Raw genomic sequence first — 13,975 nt, forward strand, 5'->3', positions numbered from 1 at the left:
ATTCCCATATACCAGACATGCTAAATTTCTTTTAAACAATTTTCTGTACCATCAATTGATCAGGTTTCAACCCTAGAAGAGGGTCCAGACAATCACGGATCTGAGATTAAACCAGGATCCACAAGAAGCTTTGATTTCTACTGAAGTTATGAGCAAGGGGGTTATAGATGTCTAGGAGTATCAGTGGAGCAGATTCTAATGCCAAGAGTTCTCCAGATCTCCAGGTCTCCCTCCTCTGCTCCCTCCACCACAGAGGTCCAGTGCAGGGCCTGGACTGCTTCCACAGTGCTTCCTGGCACTTTCTTTTCTGATTCCATCTGCTCTACCCTTCTAAACCCCAATCATCCCTAAACCATCACAGGGCTGGAACCAGGACTCATTTACCTAGAAGACTCCCTTAGTATTTAACCCCTAAATTAACATGGGAGCAAACTAGCATACTGTTATGAAACTAAACATTCTAGAGTAGACAGATTCTCCAAAAATATAGAGGATGCAATTATAGTGTACAAAGTGTATGAGGCATACAGATCTTGGCAGGGACTACTGTCTTAAAAGAATTACAGCCAGTTTGCATGTAGTCGGATGATATGCTTTGCTCATGTACCCCTACCGCTACCCCACCCCAGTCACATTCCCTCAGTATATACCAAGAAGTAACTGAGTAACTGCAAAGAAAGGACTCATCACCCCACAGATTACAAACCGTCTTTAAAGCTCTAAATTACAGACAGTGGAATTAGAACGATACATAGAAGTTTTCCATAAGCAAAACCTGTCTGTCTGACAACACTACCAACTAGTCCTTGCCAAGACTTCCTGGCTTAAAAAAAAATTCAAGAACTAGATTTTTTTTTTTTTTTGTCTTATTGAGACAGGGTCTTCCTAGAGCCCCAGCTGTCCTGGAACTTGCTATGTAGACCAGGCTGGCCTTGAACTCACAGAGATTCACCTGCCTCTACCTCCTGAATACTGGGATTAAAGGTTTTTCCCAGGTCTTTATGTATAAGGTTCAAAAAGGGATGCGATCCAAACCCATCAGGTTCCACATTGCATCACTCTACTTGTTTTTCATGTTAGAAGCTACAGGAAAGGAGCATTAATCCTGCCCCAGCCTGGGGGACATACTCAGGCTTCCAAGGGCAATTCAAAAGCAACAGAGCTGGGGATGGAGAGATGGCTCAGTGGTTAAGAGCACTAGCTGCTCTTGCAAAGGACGTGGGTTCAATTCCCAGCACCCACATGGCAGCTAACATCCATCTGTAACTTCAGTCCAGGGGATCTGACACCCTCTTCTGACCTCTGTGGGCACTGTATGACTCAGGTGTACTTATATACATATAGGCAATACACTTATACACGTAATTTAAAAAAAAAGTAAATAAAATTTTTTAAAAAAGCAACAGAGCTGTCAATAGAAAAAAAAAAAACATGAACTCTGCAGGTTGACAGAATCAGGAAAGTCTTTTTAGTCTCTCCTTGGGCGAGCTATACATGAAGGATTTCAATAAACTTGGAAAACTAATCATTTGTCACTAATGGCCCAAATGATTAGCATTTGAAGGGGGAAAAGTGCAATTAGAAACCCTTAGGTGGAATACAAAAACAGGGATAATCAAATGATAAATACAGAGTTGTGTTCCTGAGAGAAGAGGGCAGACAACAATTAGTAGCGGTCCCTAAGGTCCATGTGACTAGCAGAGATCCCAGCCCTGGACCTTCACCCCCTTTATTCACCATGTTTTTTTAGACATCACTGTCAAGTACCACTGGCACCAACCCCCAGAACCATAGGAACAGCCTGGATTCTTGAAGATGTCAACTAAAATCTTCAGCCAGTACATGAGGTGTCCCGACTACCTCCTCTGTCACTGACAGTGCAAGGCAGAGCTGGGGCTGTACTAGAATGCCACCTCCCAATGGGGCCGAATGCCTATTAGAAATTCATAACAGCAGAAGGATAGTTAGCTTCTTAGTTCAATATCTAGTTCTCATGACCAGTCTCTCTTATCACCTGGTTCTAATGTGAAGAACACAAGCAGGTATATTCCCATAAGAACACTCAAGATTACCTGCTCTCTGGATATAAGTAATAGTAGGAGACAGACAAGAATCTGCAGAAAGCCAAAACCCCACAGTTACACACAGGATATGAGGGTACCTTGGCCAAGTGACATTGGTTTTCCATGTGTTTGAGGAAAACTGCATGGCCCTGTGGCTGGCCTTGTATTACCTAAGTCACAGATTTGGGTTGCCAAATGGTAGTGAGATGGCCAGAAAGGCCACAAGGAAGAGTATCCCTACCCATTCAAAACAATTTCTGACATATAAATGAAAACTCAGATTTCCAGTCACTTAATCTGGGTGGGAACATAAAGGAAAGGAGAAATACAACAAAACTAGAAAATTTAAAAGTAAAGCTTATTAATGAGAAAAGGCTTACTGTCTTAGATACTTAGAATGTTCCAACACAGAACAAGAGAAATTAGGGATTGAAGAGCAGAAGATTTAAAGCATTTCTTAATTACAAATTCTGCCCATAAACTTTGTTTGTATCAAGCAAGGCAAATATTTTCATTAACTCCAAATCTGTGAGGATGCGTTTCCAAAGTAAGCCATGGTCATGAGGACCCTCAGCCTTCAGAGCAGCTGGGCTCCAGCACTTTGATTTTATGTAGGCTGCAATAAAAATGGGCCATAGAGATGGGGTTTGGGGAGAGGGGGACTTCTATTTCAACTTGACTTTGCTACCTCAAGACAAATATCTGTCCCAAACATGATGTTCTGTTTGGTTTTTCAGAAACAATTAAACTTCCAGCTTCCTTTTATTAGAAAGGCACAAAGCAGGGAGAGAAGTTTTATGTGAGCAGGAGGCACAAAGAACAAAGTGAGTGATGCAGCAGCAGCTCAGAGGCTGGAGACAGCAACCTGGAGCCTGAGCTTTAACTGTAACTGCACAGGGCAGGGGGGTAGGGTCAAAGAAAGCCCAGAGCAACCCACCAACACCAGAAGCAGAAAATGGAAATGTCTTAGGGGCATACACATGAATAATGCGTTATATTCTGAGCAACATGACACCAGAAAATCCCTGGTTGATTCCTCAGCAGATCCTTAAAAGAGGAATTAGACATTTATTTCACTACAACAACCTGCATGGCTGGAACATTTCTTTCAGCCTTGATTTTTTTTTTTTTTTTTTAACTGCAACTTACTTTGTTCCTCATCTCAATTAAGTAATGGGAAGCACACTTCAGTCAGCCTTCCCGTGGCTGCAGCAGAAAGGCCCAGGCCTGGCCGGACAATGCATCCTCTCCAGGGTGTGCAAACCATGTTATCAATGACCAGAGTTTGCCAGGCTCCCCCAGCTTCACTGGCAGGTGTTTCCCATGGAACATTTATACACCATAGAGAATCACGTCAATCCCAGCAGGCTTTCATGTCAGAGAGTCTCTGGTTCAATCACACCTCTCACAGACAGAGAATTGGGACCAGCATTTACTGGGAGGAACAGAGGACTCAGCTGGAGCTGCAAGCTTGGATTACAACAAACCACTTCCACTTATTTAAGAATGCTGGGAAAATGGAGATTTCCAAAAGAAACACATGTTACACAAATTAAATATGTAAGGGAAAACACACTTGCTGCTAAAAGGCCTCATAGTATTTTAGGGTCTGTGTAAGTTCTGCGCAGTCTCTGACATTCATACAAAAACATGCGTAAACACACCCCTTTTCCTATTTTAAAATCATGGATTCCCTGAATTCTAGGAAGAGCATGGAGCCAAGTGGACACTCATAAGGTCTTCTGTGTTTATAATAAATCAAAATTAAAGCATACACATAAAAGTATAAGAATGAAAGTCATATGCATAAAGATAATGGAATCACCAAAGGGAATAAAGACATCCAATAAAGCATTTTAAATTGGCAGAAATGGCTTCTGATAATAGGTCTTTATTTTAACTTTTCTTTTCACTATTACAGACTTTGAATAGGGATTTAAATGTACAATGGAAGGAAAATGTGAATCTAGGAGATGAATGTTTAAAGGTGGCTGTGCAGAATGGCAAAGTCCGACATTGCAGATTAAAGTACACGGAGTGCAAGATTAGAGAGGGCTTTAAAAAACGAGGGCAGCAAAGGCAGGCAGATGAAAGCAAAGCCTATTTCAGAAAGGGTAGACCTAAGAAAGGCAAGGGTGAACTCAGACATTCAGGTAAATAGGTCTACAGAGGCAAGAAACAAGATTTCCATTTATCGTGCCACTGAAGTGGCTAGGGAAGGCGGGGGATGGAAGCTCAGAATAGAAAGAGAAAGATGTTCTGTTTATCCAGCTCCAGAAAACGGAACTCAGGCAATACATTTAACTAGGGCATTAAATGTATTACAGAATCTTTTATGTGGTTCCCGCTTCTGAGTGCACTGTTTCTTAAACATATTTTCCATCATTAGGTTTTATAACCACATAACTCATATATATTTACAGAAATCCAGCAAGTTGGAAAAGGTTTCCTCCAAGATCCAGTATCATATTTGAACCCTACAGAAGGGCCCTCTCTGCAACTGAAAGCACGTTAAAGCACTTTATGTCTTACATGATCTCCTAACATCTGGACAGACCAACTGATCCTTAAATGGCTTCTGATGGCTTCTTTTCACATTTTCAAAAAGAAAGGATAAGTGGATCCAAGTAAACAATTTTCTAAAACATATTTACATAATCAGGACTAATTCTCAAACAATACCACCAAGAGGAAAGAAAACAGCTAACCCTCAGAATCCAGAAAATACTAGCCAACTGGACAAATGGCTCCTTTTGTCTTCAGATATCCCACAAGTGCCTTCTAAATACTGATCAGCAAGTATTGTCCTCATACTACACATTACAGAAACACATGTACAAATGTGCTTTATCCTCAAACAGATGAGTGAACAGTCTGGCATTTCCTACCTAATTGTCCAAGTTTTTCCTTTAAAACATGTCACCATGCAAGAGTTATTATGCTTTAAAAGAATATGACCTCAGAAAAACTCACACCCTCACATCCCACAGAAACATATTTTAAAACAAATGTTTTCAAGGCTGCAGTAGGTGCCAATATAGGGTGTCAGGTGCACGCCATTGCCTCACTCTTTATGAGGTATGTGGCAACTGCTAGCTCCTTTCCTCAAACTGAAGAAGAGAAAGGTCTAAGTACCATACCTGAGGACACCAGAGAATGTCAAAAGTGAGTCTGAACTCAAGTAGTCAAACCTGGGATCCATTTTCTCAGTAATGCTCCCTATCCAGAAGGCTGCCGAGATGTGCTTTCCATATTATGTCATTCTGTATACTTAATAGGGAAAACCAAAAATAGTATATGTAGGTCTACACACAGTCCTGGGCCATGGTGAAGAAATCTGTTCCCTCATCTATTTTCCAGTTCCATATCAGCTGGTTAATTAGTTCCAAGCACTCCTGAAACACTCTGCTGGGGAGGCGCCCAGGTCTCACAATCATTAATTTTCTTTCAGTCACACCTTATGTTGCTGTCACACAAACCAAGTGGCTCTGAGATATAGGTGTTTAGTCATCAAGCACCTTAAATAGTTCACTTTCCTTTCACCTGATATTGTATATTCATTAACTCTTGCATCATTTGGGCCTGCAGCTTCTACTTACATGAGAATGCCAGGTCCAGTCCCTTCATCTGAACCAGATGAACAATGAAGAGATGGGTCAGCTATGGCTGCAACAGCCTCCAAGGGTTTGTCTGACATCTACACAGAATTCGTTATTCTACATCTCCTTAGCAGCATATAGATGTTTTACTCAAGTCCACGTGCCTCCTGGGCCACACCCCAACTTGGGCCCAAGTCATGGACTCTGAAACTCCCTCAAGAGATTTGGATGTGCAGCAGGGATTTCTATTGCCCCCAGACCAAGAAGCTGGTCAAGATCTAAGGTGCTTGTGTTTCTATGTCAAAACGAAAGAAAAGAAACTTCAGCTACGAATGTTGGTGCGTATCTGTAATCCCAGCACTTAGGAGGCTGAGGTGGGAGGCTGGAGTTCAAGGTCAGCCTAGGCTACATAGGAAGACCCTGCCTCAAACAAACAAAAAAAAAACAAAAAAAAAAAAAAAGGAAGTGTGTGTACATGTGTGAAGATGAGAGTACAACTTGTGGGAGGCAGTTCTCTTCTATGGCTGGGGTTCTGGGGCTGGAACTCCGGTCATCAGGCTTGGTACCTGCTGAGCCATCTCACCAGCCCCCCCTTTCTGCATTTTACCAATGAGAGAACTAAGGCTGAGAAACTTGTGATCACCCTTTCAAGGTCACACAGCCATTAACTGTTTCCCAACCCAGCTCTGTGCCACCCAGGCCAATCTTTAAAAATATTTATTTTTATTTTTATACATATGAGTGTTTTACCTGCAGGTATGTAAGTGTATCTTTGTGTGCAATGCCGCAGAAGGCAGAAGAGGACATCGGATCCTCTGGAACTGGAGTTATGGATGGTTGTTAGCCACCATGTAGATTCTGGGAACGGAAGAAACTTCAGGGAATACTCTCTTATGCAAAGTTTCCAGTATTTAAAATATACATTTTGTAGGGGTGTATGTGTATAGGCTTGTATATGCTTATTCATAGTGTACGTTTATATATGCAAACATGTCCACTTGTTTGTGAATGGAGAATCTCTAGAACACATAGGATCTGTAGCTGGGAACATATGCCTGCTGCTGGGAATGGGAAGTGAACAAGTAGGAGCAGTGGGAGGTCAACATTTGTTTGTGGTTGATATGCTCTATGTGCGCGCTTGATGCAAATATTTACATTTATACTCCCAAGGACTGAGCCATGTGTACATTTGAGGACTATATTTTAGGCTAAACGGTCCACCTGCTATGACCTAACTTGGCAAATGAATGAAATGAGGTTCCATTCCACAGAGTATGTGTTCAATGACACCTGCATGGCACTTAATGCTCAGAGGTGAGATCGTCTACAGTTGACAGGTGGACATTGGACAAAAGAGGATGAAAAGCAGAATGCCAGTGTTCCATCACCAAGGGCAGAAATTTCTTCTTTCTGAACCCTGCACTGTCTCTGCTCCAGGATCTCAATGGCAGGGGAAACAGCCAGTTGATGGAGTGGGCAGAGTGGAGGTGGGTCACAGGTGGTTAAAGCATGAATTCCTGCTTGTGTGTAAAACTCCATTAGGCAAGTAGTTCTGCCTCCTCAGCACCCAGATAAAAAAAATATCTGTAACTACAAAGAGGGAAACTCAGAGTTGCAGACTCAGAGTTGCAAAAAATGTACCCCCAAATAGGAGACTGCTAGAAAAGAAAAAAGAGCCCAACACTTTAAAGCGGCAGAACCTATCTGCCAGGCAGGGAACTCTGATTCCATCCACTGAGGCTGCTCCTATAGCTCCACCCCAAGTCTCCCAGCACAAGCACCTCCCTGGATCTTGATTAAATAAACAGGTCCTCTACACAGTTTACCTCCCCTAAAATCATTATTGATGGGGGAACTGAGAAAATGTAGTTTATTAGCAAAGGAAAGTGAACATCTTGAAGACTCAGAAAAATAAAATAAAAAACACTCAGTGAACTACTTGGAACCTGTAAAAAAATAGGGAATGGCTGGCCTATTCCTTTCATATGGTGTCTGCTTTAGGATCTCTTAATCTGTAGCATAGACTAAGATCCATTAACACTACAGAAAAACCAGTCACTGAGAAATAGCGTAAATTTAGGAAAGTTCCCCTAAGATTCAGAGGAAAGGGTCAAAATTTTAATGATGTGAGAAAAGATTTCAGGTAAGGAAAACAAAAGGTGTTTCTTAGAAGAACATGATAAAGTCATTAAAACAAACCCAATTCTGACCTGAGGAAGGCAGGCAAAGGGGCCCACTGGAATCTAAGCTACCTCCCTGAAAGCAGAGCCACCCCTAGTCATCTGGTGAAACTGTGAATTGGAACCTAAAAACAGATTATCCAGATTATCATAGGCATCCAGGTAATTTTTTTTTGGGGGGGGGGTGTCTTTTTGAGACAATGTCTCCCTGTAACCCCAGCTAACATGGAACTCACTACGTAGACCAGGCTGGCCTTAAACTCACAGAGATCCACCTGCCTCTGCCTGCTGAGTGCTGGGATTAAAAGCACGGGCCACCACACCTGGCCAAGTGTAAATATTTTTAAATGTATATAAAACCACAGGGGATGCTCTAAGAAGCCAGAGCCTAAATATACTCAGATTTCTTGCATTGGTCCTAGAGTTGTACAACAAAGTTCCATAATGTGAGTGGCTCAAACAACTGAAAGTTAACTTCTCACATTTCTGGAGCTACCAGTCCCAAACAAAAATATCAGCCAGGGTCATGCTCTCTCTGGAAACTCTGTAGACAACCTAGTCCATGCCTTTTCCTCCATTTCTTACGTGGCCAGGAATTCCTGATGTTCCTTGAGTTTCAGATTCATCACTTCAGCTGAGTGTGGTGCTGTACACTTCCAATGCCAGCATTTGGGAGGCAGAGGGAGGTGGATCTCTCTGTGAGATGGAGGCTGGCCTGGGATGGCTTCTGGGGCTGCATAGTGAGACTCTGCCTCAAAAAACCAAAAGACTCATCATTGCAGCCCCTGCCACGAATACTGTTTCTCTCTTCATGTCAGTTTGTCTGTTTTGCTTGTTTGAGATAAGATCTCACTCTGCAGTTCAGCCTGGCCTGGAACTCACTATGTAGCCCACGTTAGCCTCAACCTCCAAGTATTGGGATTACAGGCATTGAGGACCATACTAAACACTGCTTCAGTGTCTTCTAAGAACACTAGACATTTGGAATTAGTACTAACCTAATCCTGTAAAAACCTTTATTTTAAGTTGATTATATCTACAAACACTAACTTTCCAAACTAGGTCACTCCCAGGGTACTGTAGAAAAGGTTGGGGCTTCAACATCAAAAGTTACAAGTCAGGCTGGGCGTGGTGGCATGATCTAAGCACTTGGGAGGCAGAGGCAAGTGGATGTCTCTAAGATCTAGGCCAGGCTGGTTTACATAGTGAGTTCCAGGCCAATTATAGCTACAGGAAGACCCTGTCTCAAACAAACAAACAAACAAACAAAACAAAACAACAACAAAGTTAGGAGTTAAAAAGCAATAGTTACAAAACAAATAGGAGGGAATAGTATGACCAAGTCTTATAAAACTGAACCAAGTTTTCAAGTAAATGTCCTATGGGCCAAAAGCATTCTGAGATACTCAGAGACTAAAAAATATATAGTACATTTATCCTTTTGAAAAAAATAATGGTTGCTTAAGACAAGAATCAAAATTAACTACAACAGTAGAGACATTATGGTTTAAAAAACAACAACAATACTGTATATAACCCAAGCCCACCCACACTTCAGTCACTTTAGTCCCTTCTCCACCCCCTTTTCTTCAGGAAATGTGTTTTTGAACCACATACATGTCACCCCATAGTGAAGAAAGAATCTCTTACCTTATCTGGGTGACCTCTTAAAATAGGGAACTGCAGCTGCTCTGCCAGAACTTGCTAACAATGGCTAGCATTTTTCACATGATCAGAACACTAGGCAGGGAAGCACTCTTCACCCCTGCTAACTCTCTGAAGTAAGCAGAGAGGCACAAATACCACAAAGACCATTTTTGGTGCCAATGAACAAGTTAAAAAAAAAAAAAAAAACAGTTTACCACATGATCATCATTTTTTACACCACATGGAATAAACATCTGAGTCAGTATATACAACCTTTTATATGCTGTATGACAACACTGGGAGAATACTACACAAACCAAAGCCCTAGGAGGAGTGGCAGTCAAATGTTCACGGTGGTTTTCTAAAGGGGCTAGGAGCATAGATTGGATTTCTCTTCCTCTTCTGTTTATAGTTTGACATATATTCTGGCAATTTTTATAACAAGAATGTTTGGGAGAATAAAATATACTTGATTTTCTAGTACATACATCAAATAGAAATAGGTATCTATCTCCTTTTACTTCTTGAAGTTGCCTATAAAACCACCTCCACTGAATTCCTGTCAGGTTCCTGGGGTTTCTATTCCCCTAAGAGGGAGAGCTACTTTTCCTGTATCTAGAAACCTCCAATCAGAACCACTCTTGGCCTCAGTCCATGGGCACAGACTTGCCCTTGTGCAGCTAACACACCCAGTCCATAACCAGGTCTTACTGATGTCAGATGGTCTTTTCTATTAATTGTTCTGAAGTAAAGTTCTGGACTGGCTTCTGTCCAACTATCATCGACACCCCCCTCCATCTTGACACAGGTCTCCTCATGAGGTCCAAGTTTGCCTCAAACTTCTGAGGGCTGGGATTGCATGCATGAACCACAACCTAGCTGTCTTTACTCCATCTTCCTTGCCTTCAACTTCTAAAAGCTCAACTAATGCTTTTCTTTTTGTAGTATTTTATTATTTTTATTTTATGATTATATTGCCTACATGCATGTAAGTGCACTATGTCATGCAATGCCCATGGAGGTCAGAAGAGGGTGTCAGATCCCCCTGAAACTGGAGTTAAGGACGGTTGTTAGCCATTATGTGGGTGCTAGGCACCAAACCTGGGTCCTCTGCGAGAGCAGCCAGTGCTCTTAACTGCTGGGCCATCTCTCCAGCCCCTGTTAACCTTCCTTTAAAGCAACCCAAACATAGCTTTACGGTCAACTTGACACACCTGGGTTGAGGGAGCCTCAACTGGAGAATTACCTTCATTGGACTGGCCTGTGGCCATGACTGTGGGTCATCTTCTTGATTACTATGTGATGTGGGAGGGTCCAGCCCACTGTGGTGGTGCCACCCCTGGGCAGGTGGGCCTATGTTGTATAAGAAAGCAGGTTGATCAGGGGCCAGGAGAGCAAGCCAGCAAGCACTGTCCCTCTATGGCCCATGCTTCAGCTCCCACCTCCAGGATCCTGCCCTGAGTTCCTACTTTGGGCTCCCTGATGAACTGTGACCCAGGAGATGAAAGATAAAATAAACCCTTTCCTCTCCAAGTTGGTATTGGTCAGTGTTTTGTCACAGCAATGGAGAAACAAACTAGAACAACTCTCTTAATTTATAATAACAAAGACTCTCACTTTTTCCACCATGGTGCTGCAGATCTCACATCCATGTCAATAGTGCCCTAAAACCAAGCAACAAGGCAGCCTGGAACAGCCACTACCACTGCCTACTGGGTATCTAATTCTTTAAACCATTCACCATCTCATTCACATGCCTAACCCCATGATTACTGCCAGAGCTGACTTCTGAAATTCATATTGGTGGGCATCCTGGTAACATGTCAGAATTTGTCGTGTTATGTTTTAACTATAAATACAAGCCTAGTGTATCTGCTCTAATACAGATGATATTACATGTATTTATTTGTGAGTGTGGGTGTGTATGTGTGTGGGTATGTTTGTGCTATGACACTTGTGTGGAGGTCAGAGGACAACTGGCAGGAGTTGGTTCTCTTCTTCCACCATGTGGATCCTGGGAATGGAACTCAGGTCATCAAGCTTGGCAGTAAGTGCCTTTATCACTAAGCCATCTCATCAACTAATAAGAATGATTAAGCTATTAGTCATTAATTCTTTACTCAATGTGCCAGACACCTTATTAAGCACTTTATATACAACTTATTTATTCTAGTCTGTTTAAAGAACAAGCTGTGACTATTCCCTGTTACAGATGAGCACACTAAGGCACAAGTAGGCTCATAAATTGCCTGGAGTCCCACAGATTAGAACCCAGGCAGTGTGATTCCAGAGTCAGAAGTCTTTTTAAAAAAAATATTTTGTTTATTACTATTAATTTTTTTTGTCTATTTGAAGTAGGGTCTCCCTGTAGCCCCAGCTGTCCTATGTAGACCAGGCTGGCCTTGAACTCACAGAGATCCGCCTGCCTCTGCCTCCCAAGTGCTGGGACTACAGGCATGCACCACCACACCCGGCTTTATTTATTATTTTTATTTTATGTGTATGAGTGTATTGCTTGCATGTGTGTAAGTGCACCCATGTTGTGCAATGCCCATGGAGGTCAGAAGAAGACATCGGATCCCCTGTAAATGGAGTTAGGACAGTTGTTAGCTGCCATAATGGGTGCTAGGAATCGAACCCAGGCCCTCTGTAAGAGCAGTCAGTGCTCTTAACTGGTGAGCCAACTCTCCAGCCCCAGAGTCAGAAGTCTTGATCACAATATCAAACTAGCCTGCTATCCCAGGTAGCAGATGTCCTAACCAAAGTGCACACTGAGCCTAGAGCACTGTTCGGTGCTTAAGAAATTCTATCACCCACAGATAATTTAGTAAGTCATGTTTCTCTGAATGATAATCATCAGGAACATTCTGTCATATTGGACATGCTGACATTTTGGGGGTGGAAAATCAGTGGAGGGAAGAAGACTTTTAGAACAATACCATAACCAGTACACCACCCCCTCACTCACTACTCAAATCCAAACTCTGGCAGTCCCATCAGCAAAGCTGTCTGTCAGCAAGCCTTGCTACAAAAGAAAGGGAAAGAATAAAAGGGGGCTGCTACCATTTATCTTATTTCAACTTCTTTTTTTTTTTAATTTTTATTTTTTGATCTTTTTGAGACAGGGTCTCCCTTGTAGCCCCAGCTGGCCTGGAACTCACTTTGTAGACCAGGCTGGCCTTGAACTCGGAGATCTGCCTGCCTCTGCATCCCATGTGCTGGGACTAAAGGGGTGAGCCACCACACCTGGCATTTCAATTTCTTATAAGGAAAATGAGACCATCTGAGGAGGGGAAATGACTCAAAGTTTATAAGCTGGATATAAAGCTTCATACTCACAAAAGCACATTCAAGGGTTGGGAAGTTAGTTCAGTGGGTAAAGTGCTTGCCTTGCAAGCATGAGGACACAAGTCTCATTCCAAGAACCCACATAAAAAATGCTGGTTAGGCTTGGTGGACTTGTAGCCTTGAAGAGGCAGAAACAGGCAGATTCCTGAGGCTCACTGTCAGGTAGAGGGGCCTACTTGATAAGCACCATGTCAGTGAGAGACCCTGTCTCAAAAATATGATAGATGGTGCCTAAGAAATAGCACTTAAGGGGCTTGAGAGATGGTTCAGCTGTTAGGAGTACTGACTGCTCTTGCAGAGGGCCTAGGTTCTATTCCCAGCATCCACATGATAGCTAACAACTGTCTATAACTCCAGTTCCAGGGACTCCAACAACCCTCTTCTGACCTCCATGAGCATAGCATGACATGGGTGCACCTACCTACATGCAAGCATTATACTCATACACATAAAATGAAAATAATATTTTTTTTACAAAAGAAACAAGGGCTGGAGAGCTGGTGCAGCCATTAAAGGTGCAGGCTCACAACCAAAGAAAGAAACAAAACTTGAGGTCATCCTCTGGCCTCCATGTGTACATGCACATCCACATACACATGTGTGCTCATATATACAAACATGTACATGTGCACGCACACACTCACCCCCCATACACATTCAAAACTGCAACACAATCAAATCAGTTCACCATCTAGAAAGAAGTCAACTGAACTGACTATGCATGTGGCTATTTAACAAGGTCCTTCTCAGGCCGTAATTGAGGTGTTGGAATTGGAGGACAGAATAAGATGCCTTTGCATTTTCTGCATTTTGTGTCTTTTGTGTTCCATTTGCCATATCCCTGCTCTACCATCACACACGAACATTTTTTTAAAAAAATCACTGCTCAGTTTTCAAAACAGCAGCTTCAATGACATATCTGGTAAAATATCTTAGCAACAATGTCAATATTGCTCTGCTACAACTAACCATATTAACATTCCACTCTAATCATGATTTCTTAACATGAAATGGAATGCAACTTATTCACTTCACCCATTCTTTCAGAATGTCTCTGGGAAAAAGAGTCCTCTAACATCATGCAAATTGAACATCAAAATTATATCCGCTAGCTATTACTTTCTGTGTATCTAACTTG

At 42.2% G+C, this 13,975-nt stretch overlaps 1 protein-coding gene across 4 annotated transcripts in view; it reads right to left on the reverse strand.

The window, feature by feature from the left end:
* The window catches only part of Tanc1 (tetratricopeptide repeat, ankyrin repeat and coiled-coil containing 1), a 246,680-nt gene that overhangs the window by 121,325 nt on the left and 111,380 nt on the right, over window positions 1-13,975 (reverse strand). The window lies entirely within an intron of this gene.

This window comes from Nannospalax galili, unplaced genomic scaffold (genome assembly GCF_000622305.1).
Source record: "Nannospalax galili isolate Female #2095 unplaced genomic scaffold, S.galili_v1.0 scaffold92, whole genome shotgun sequence".
NCBI lineage: Eukaryota > Metazoa > Chordata > Mammalia > Rodentia > Spalacidae > Nannospalax > Nannospalax galili.